General features: G+C 41.8%; 1 pseudogene; it reads right to left on the minus strand.

Annotated features, from left to right (window-relative positions):
- Positions 1-5,506: 5,506 nt before the first annotated feature.
- On the minus strand, positions 5,507-7,411 carry LOC107717464 (GTPase IMAP family member 8-like; annotated as a pseudogene).
- Between the last annotated feature and the right edge of the window lie 1,686 nt (positions 7,412-9,097).

Raw genomic sequence — 9,097 nt, forward strand, 5'->3', positions numbered from 1 at the left:
GCCCGCATTGCGAGCGCCTCCCACTGCGTATGCTTCGCTCCCGGAGGGCTCTCTTTGAGGAGGGAGCCTTCGCCAGCGTTCCTCCCGGTGCTGGCCCCGCTTCCGTCGAGTCAGAGCGTGGGTCGTGGGCCGTAGGTCGTGGGCCAGGCCTTTTTCGGCCCGCCTATTCATCCCTGCCTCAGATTATTATGGAAATGTGGCAGGGCTAACTGAGCGTGGCTATAAGGCGATGCCCCGGGTTGAACAGACGCTAGCTAGCTATCTGTCCCCGGGCATGGCATCGTCATTAAAGGCTCCGGCACTGCCCTCCAAGCCGCTGCGTACGACATCAGCGCTGGTGGGCAAGGGGTACGCGGCAGCGGGTCAGGCCGGTGCGTGTCTGCACACAATGTCTGTGTTACAGGCGTACCAGGCCGACCTGCTTAAAGAGCTGGATGAGGGCGAGGAGCTTAGCTCTGATAATATCGCAGAGTTAAGGAGAACCGCTGATCTCTCTCTCCGTGCCACCAAAGAGACCGCCCGCGCCATTGGGCGGTCCATGGCAGCTATGGTGGCAGCAGAGAGGCATTTGTGGTTGACCCTGTCTGATATGAAAGAGAAAGACAGGGTCTTCCTCCTCAACGCCCTGCTTGCGCCTTCTGGCCTGTTCGGCGATGCTGTCAATTCAGTCGTCAACAGGGACCAGGAGGCTCGTAAACAAGCGGCGGTGTTTCAGCGGTTCCTCCCTCACCGTATTTCAGCTCCGGGGGCTGCTGGGCGGCAGCAGTCCCCACCGCGTACCAGCTCCTCACATAGGGAGACGCAAAAACAGAGCGTTGCCGCCCGTGTTCCCCCGCGTCGGGACCGGAGGCAGAAGCAGCGCTCTGGGTTGGGGGCCTCGAAGCCTAAGCCGGATCTGCGGACCGTCCTTCAGGCGAAGAGGTCCTAGACCAAACGGTCCTTACTATTTGAGTGTAGGACTAGCGAGGGCAGGCCCTTCTGGGGCAGAGAGGGTCACACCGCATTACACGGTGCCCATCTCCCCCCAGTGCCCTCGGGAGATCGTTCTGCCAACCCTGCCGGTGTTCCAGGGCGCAGCGGTCTCCAGCGAGCATATCTGTCAGTTACCGCCCGGCAACGTAGCGGCACTGAGAGGCTCGCGGCCTCTGCGGAGGTCCCCAGAGCAGCTAGTTCGGTCGTCCCCTGTCGGCGTGCAGACGCTTCAAGGCACCGAACTAGCCGTTCTGGGCACACCAGAAATCAGTCTCGAGAGACTGATTCCCTTAGTAGATTATTTAGCAGCGTGGAAGCTACTGCCAAATGTATCTCAATGGGTCCTGCGTACTGTAGAAAGAGGCTACGGAATCCAGTTCGGTTCTCGTCCGCCTCGATTCAACGGGGTCACCCCCACGCTAGTGGGTCCCGAGCAGGCTCTGGTATTAGAACAAGAAGTAGTTACTCTCTTAAGGAAGGAGGCCATCGAGGTGGTCCCTCCGCACAAGATAGACTCCGGGTTCTACAGCCGTTACTTCATTGTTCCGAAGAAGGATGGGGGGCTGCGTCCCATTTCAGTTCGGTTCTCGTCCTCCTTGATTCAACGGGGTCACCCCCACACTAGTGGGTCCCGAGCAGGCTCTGGTATTAGATCAAGAAGTAGTTACTCTCTTAAGGAAGGAGGCCATCGAGGTGGTCCCTCCGCGCGAGACAGACTCCGGGTTCTACAGCCGGTACTTCATTGTACCGAAGAAGGATGGGGGGTTGCGTCCGATTTTAGATCTGCGTCAGTTGAATCACTCAGTCATGCGACTAAAGTTCAAGATGCTCACTATCAAACAGGACGTGTCTCAGATCAGGTCCGAGGACTGGTTTGTCACGATCGATCTGAAAGACGCGTATTTCCATATCTCCATCCTTCCTCATCACAGGAAGTTCCTGAGGTTCGTTTTTGGGGGCAAAGCGTACCAATATCGTGTTCTTCCTTTCGGCCTTGCACTCTCACCCCGTACTTGCGGTCTGTGGAGTGGTCGCCATCTGACTTGGCATATCATATCATATGAGATGCTGGCCGTATTTCAAGCATTGAAACACTTTCTCCCAGACCTGAGAGGTCACCATGTGTTGGTGCGCACCGACAACACAGCGGTGGTCTCATACATAAACCACCAGGGAGGTCTGCGCTCACGTTGTTTATACAAATTGGCACACCAGATCCTTGTGTGGTCCCAGGAGAGACTCCTCTCGCTGAGAGCAGTGCACATTCCTGGGCATCTCAATGTGGTAGCAGACATCCTGTCGAGGAAGGGGCCGAGGCCCGGGGAATGGATGCTTCACCCCGTTGTTTATACAAATTGGCACACCAGATCCTTGTGTGGTCCCAGGAGAGACTCCTCTCGCTGAGAGCAATGCACATTCCTGGGCATCTCAATGTGGTAGCAGACATCCTGTCGAGGCAGGGGCCGAGGCCCGGGGAATGGACGCTTCACCCAGAGGTGGTCAAGCAGATATGGAGTATTTTTGGCCAGGCTCAGGTGGACTTGTTTACGACTCAGAAGACATCGCAATGTCCCCTCTGGTGTCAGTGGGTTGAGCACTTCAAGGAGGTCCTAAACCAGCCAGCACCAACCACAGCATTCGATCCCAGCCTTCTAAACCCTATATCCGATCTGCCAGTAAACCTTGACACGATCACAGCAGCTGAGACAAAAAATGTGATCCGGGCACTCAAGAATGGCAAGGCTGCAGGCTTGGACGAGATCCCGCCTTAACTACTTAAATCTGGTGACCAGTGCCTTGTCGATGCCCTGACAGATTTGCTCAATGCATGGAAACGAGGTATGATCATCACGCTCCCAAAAAAAGGTGATCTCTCCAAGTGTGATAACTGGTGGGGTATTACCCTTCTATCAGTACCTATTTTATATTGTCCTTCTAACGGCAAGCGAAAACAAGGATGCGCAAAAATTACCTGCCGAAGAACTTTTATGGAAGATCTGCGAGCATTCGACATTTCCATGGGACGAGGCTGAAGTCACGGCCGCATATCGAAGCCGTTGGAGAACGCTTGTCTCCCTATGTGCCGAACGGCGCCGGTGAAAGTAAGGTTAAGGCAAGGTATATACAGTATGCCTTATTTACCAGTTGCTGTCTGTGTCCTTAATGTCAATCAAAAAAAAAGTGTCAAGAGAGAAAATCACTCACTGCTCTTTACTGAATTAATTTAGTACTTTTAACAAGAATTGATCTATATTTAATTTATACAGTGACAACTATGCAGTGCTATTTTACACTTGATTATTCTGTTTCCACACCTGAACACCTACAAACTTGAAAGAAGTTAAATCATTGTTTAATTTGTATCTTTGTTCTATATACTGTATTTATTTGTGCTAGCCTATTTACACAACTTCAAACAGGGCCCACCTGCACCTGGCCCCCGCAACCACCAGCTACAGTCCTGAATGTACTTCATCAAACTATTTATAATAGCAGCACAAACTCCTCTCCATTATCACCCACTTACTCTCTTCTGCATATCTTTGCAAACTCCAGGTGGAGAGTTTAAGAAGTCTATTTTATGATGAATGACAGGACTGGAAGAGTCCGCATATCAAAGGGTGACACTTTCTACAGGGAAGAATAACATCAGGGTACGAACAGAAAATTCATGATCAAAAACGCTAAAAGAATGATACAGTGACAATAACATGACAACACTGATCCCTAGTGGCTGCATAGGAAAATCAGTGAACATCACATAGAAACAGTACTGTTGTACTCCATGGAACATGACTTTGTGTTAGGGTTAGGAGTTAATGAAATTACTTATTGGAATAAAATGAAAATGTACTTAAAATCACTTCCTAGTGCATAATCTTTACACATTTCCAGTTTACCCACTCTTGCCAAATTACCAAGTGAACCAGGACTTTTATTGTAGCCTATAGACGTAGGTTAATTTGAACCCAGATGTCACCTAATGTTTAATCAGTTATGTATAATGGTTCTTTATAACTGGCAAATGTTCACAGCATTTCTTTCTTTATTTTACTTGTATTCTACACAGCATGAATCTCTTCATTCTCTCTGTAGTCTCTCATGATCTCCTTTGCGTTCTGCCCACATTCTTCTGTTTACTCTAAGAGCAGTTTATCTTTCCCTGTGTTGCCTTCAGGTCTTCGTGGCAAGCCTATTTTTGTTGTCAAAGTCAAAATTGTCATGCTTTCCAGTTGGAGAAGAGTTATAACTATCACAGATATGTGAAAGCATGCTTTAATAGCACTTGTACTGTAGTGAAATACATTCATATTATATATTGGTTGCCAACACAATTATTAATCAGAATACAGCTTTTGACTGGCTGTCAATGGAAAATGGGCCATCAAAGGTGTATTGGTTTCGAAACTGAGTGAGAGTTTTCCCGGCAAAGGTTTGTAAGGATGAACACATCCAACAAATAAAATAATGGAAAAAATGCTTTAATATGATAATAAATTAATACAGTGACAAATTAAAGGACATTAAGGCCCTAGAATATTTCTTAGATCTCATTAAAGCAACAGGGACTTCCATTAGGTGTGAATGCATTCATGTGGAATCACTCAGAGAGCAGGTGGAGGCTTACTCATTTCATTGAACCTGTTTTCTTTTCTTTCTTTTTTTTAACAATTATCTAATTTCAACAAAATTACAAGAGTGTGTATATTTAGGAAAATAACTGGAAGTGTCAGCATATGACATCTCAAAAAAAAATTGCATATGTGCAGTATTAATCAGAACATTTCATCACATTGCTGAATAAAACACACAAAAAGACAACAGACTTGACAAGAAAGGATGGTTAAAATATTCAGTAAGATTTTGATATATAAAAAATGAAATACAAATGAGTTCGTATGCAGGCTAATCACATCACAAAACACTCTCAGCATCATCGTGGCAAATAGTACATAAACAGTCAACTAAACTGATGATGTGAAATGCATACACGCCTGTTTAATGCTTTAAAGGAATGTATTGAGACAAATACTTTAATATATGAACTATAAGTCAAGGATTATTAGTTCTTATTCCTAAAACCAAAGACAGCAGATCACTTTAAAATGTTCACATTTAAAGTAACTATTTACATCAACATTCCAGTTTTATACGTTTAGATGAATCATACATCAACTTCACAGACTGTTCAAAAGTCATTATGATCCATGCTTATAGATTTGCTTCAGGTTGTTCAGAATTTCATAAAATGTCAGTACATTATCAGTTTTGATGCACTGACTGAAATCAAGACTGAAACAAAACAAACAAAACAAACTCACTGACATTCATTTATTAGTTCTTGAGCTTCCTGTTAGACTGACTTTTGTGTTTCATTGGAATGACAAAGGTTTTATCTCCTGTAGAACACGTCACTTTCACATTACTTATAAATCGAATAATCCTTTTAGCTAATGAAAGTAACATTTGAGCTTTAGCAATAAAATGACACTTGAATTTTTGAAAGACTTCTTTAGCTTTCTTCCACATTCTCTTAATATTTCCTCTCCTTCCTCATCATGTCTTGATTATACTGAAACATCTCATTTGTGTAGTACCCTCCATTCTGCTCTATCATTGTGTCAATCTTCTTCAGCAGATCATTCACCTGCTTTCTGTTTCTTATGTCTTTATTGTTCATTATGTGGTATCTTCCTCCACACTGCTGAACAAAACTACTAAGCGTTTCATTCTCTCTGATGAGATTGTCCACACTCTTTCCCTCTAACTGATCACTGTGGGTGCATATAGGGATTATGTACTTTGCTACTTCTTTTCCATAAATTCTTTCAATATTTTTAATGTCATTTTCATCTTCCTGTTTGAATCTCCCTGTAAGTGAGACATCTGATCTATGAATTTCACACTGTTTTGTTACTGAGCTAAAGCTGCGCTCAGATTTAAACAGATTTTTTCTCAGTATGGTGTTCCCTGTTGCACTCTTTCCAGAGCCGGTCTTCCCCAGAAGTAGTAACCTTCTCTCATTGGTGCTGATTTCATGCTCCGCTGGTGACTTTCTCTGTAGAAAAGCTTCTGTGTCTGGAGCTGTTCAGCAAAGGAAAAGAAGAAAATAATCCTGGTAAAATTAGCTACTGTAGCTGCTGCTTTCTCTCATAATAGGATTTATGAATAAATTAATTTCACTAACAGAGTTTATATGCTTTTATGCTAAAGGCCAGGTTTGAAAATGTCCATAAACAGAAGCAATAACACTAAGCAATTATTTAACTTCATTTTCATTTCATTTATTTATTTAACCAGAAAGAGACTCACTGAGATTAAAATCTCTTTTCCAGGAAAATGGTGTCCTGGTCAAGATAGGCAGCCGAGTTTGCATATACAAATAAACAACGTAGTTACATCATACATTACAAAACCAACATATAACCAGTTAAAAACAATTACACACTATTAAGTTGCTCTCAAGATTACATAATAAAGACTTAAAATAATTATAAGACACCAAGTTTTGTAACTTCATCTCCTTTTGAAGAAGATTCCAATCTGAGGCTGCAGCATATTTAAAAGAGGTTTTACCAAGCTCAGTTCTGACAAAAGGTGTACAGAAATTGTAAATTGATTGAGAACGCAATGAATGATTTCCAATTAAAGTCCTTTGTATAAAACAACAGAGATACTTACTTAATAACCCAAAATTGCCTTATATATCAACAAATGCCAGTGCATTTTTCTCCGTATTCTCAAGGAAGGCCATGCAACTCTTTCATATAAATCACAATGATGAGTTGAAAATTTACAATCAGTAATAAATCTCAGCACTACTTAACACTACTTATATGTCTGAGGCTGAACATTTCTAATGGCTTCAATCAGTTTTTTCACTTCATAATGTTCAGGATGTTGTGTGACATTGTTAAAGACAAAGTATCTGTTGTCAAATGTCTGGACAACTTTTTTGAGATCCTCTGATTCTTCTATTAAATCCTCTATGGTTTGACCTCCTCTCTCCAGCTCATCTCCTCGGGTGAAAATGATCCAGGTGTGCTTTGAGCCAGTCTGTCAAATAATCTTTGATCATCTCAATAGTGCTTTTCTCTTCTGCAGTGAATCTGTCAAGTCTGATCACCAGCAGAATCACAAGCGGGTCTGGTGTATCTAACTCTGGAAGCCTCTGATATCTCGTAAACATCTCTTCAGGGCTCATCTCATTTTCTGGGTCAAATAATCCTGGTGTGTCATAAATTGTAAGATTCACTCCATCTTTGGTAATTCTTTCATATTTAACTTCTTGTGTTACAGTTTTAAAACTTAACTTTGAAACGAAAGCTTTTCTTCCCAGGATGGTGTTTCCAGTAGCACTTTTCCCGACTCCGGTTTTTCCCAGTAAGACAATATTATAATGCAGAGCAGAGGAAGACTTCTCTTGACCCCCGTCCATAGCCATCTTTTAGAATGATCTACAGATGTGGGTGGAAGTACATCACATTCAGTCAGTTATGTAAAACAAATTCAGCATTTTCTAAAAATATAAATTTTGTCAAACCATTACAAGTACATTTTGACTAAATATAATAATTTGCTCTGCTGAAAACATTTAGAATGGGTTGGGGCTCAATGGCAATTAATAATAAACAAAATACGCCAGATATCAAGTAGGCCTATTGCTGCTGTGGTTTTATTTTAGTTTTCATTTGAGATGTATCTTCGGCATATTAAGTTTGATACGGTCGCTTTTATAGCGCAATACTGTTAATTTTAGTTTCGATATTCTCTGGATAATCGCTTAAGGGACCGTCAGCAAATTCCAGCCACAGTGCAAAAAAGCGTAAACTATGTCCAATCATTCATTCAAATAAATTATTTTTATAAACGTTGTAGTAAAAGCTAGTGGGTACGGAGCCCGGGAAGTGTTGGGGGGTTTTGCAATTCTGGTAACACTTTAGAATAATGGTCCGTTGTTAACAAGTAACTATGCAGGAAGTAATAGGTAGTACTACATTAACACTTAACTTAATACTATTAACTAATAGAGAAGCAAGATTAACTAAGCAGTAAGTAGTAGCAAATTTAGGACAAAGGTAGTTCCTTATTAGATATTTGATAATTATTAAATAAAAATATCCTCATTGAGAACTACTTGCAAACTATGACCAGTTAATAAAGAATAACCAATTAATTACTAATCACAACAGTAATGTCTTAAAAGTTAAAAATTGGGTTCTTTGAAACTAATTTATGAATATGATATCCCCCAAACAAGTCGGCTACAGGTTGAAATTGTGACTCTTACCAAAGGATGGATGTTCTCTGTTTATTTCAAACAAAAACTTAATGAAGGCATCGACTGCATTTATATTGTGTTAAGCACAAAACCGCATATTCCAGATTACAGTGTCTGGTAAAATATCACTAGTGCCTCGCACAAATGTATGTGTCAGATATAAAGTATGTTAAATAGGCTAACTTATTAAATTACTTAGTAATTACTCAGTGGTTAAGGTGTTTTTCACTTTAAAATAATGGTCCAGATCACTAGTTCCTGCAGGCTGACAAGGTAACGCTTGAGTAATTAGTGAGAGGCTAATGCAGGGTTCCTCAATTAGTTTTCGCCGAGGGCCGAATTCTGCCAACAATACCAAGCCAAGGGCCACATTATTATTATTATTATTACAATTATTATATTATTGTTGCTTTTTTTTTTTATAATCACAAGATGGTCACAAGATGAATATTCAGATTTTTTTCCCCAGTAGTTTGCTTTATTCAAACAATTATGAACATTTTTGCATTTAGATACAGACGAACTTTGCCTGTTGAATATTAAAAACAAATGAACAAACAAAAAATCTGGATCTCCATGTCTGCCATGCAAATCAACTGTTCCTGCTCATCTCCAGACTGGATCTCTTCTCTCCATATATAGGGCCTTACGGAGCCCCTAAAGGGACATGGTGGTGGGAAAAAAATTCGAGGTGGGAGGAAATTTTTTTTTGCGTTCCCTCGAGAAACTTTGCGTTCCCTCGCAAAACTTTTGCGTTCTCTCACAAAAGATATTTGCGTTTTGCGAGAGAACGCAAAAGTTTTGCGAGAGAACGCAAAATATCTTTGCGAGAGAACGCAAAAG

The sequence above is a fragment of the Sinocyclocheilus rhinocerous genome, unplaced genomic scaffold (assembly GCF_001515625.1).
Source record: "Sinocyclocheilus rhinocerous isolate Xijiao unplaced genomic scaffold, SAMN03320098_v1.1 scaffold2799, whole genome shotgun sequence".
NCBI lineage: Eukaryota > Metazoa > Chordata > Actinopteri > Cypriniformes > Cyprinidae > Sinocyclocheilus > Sinocyclocheilus rhinocerous.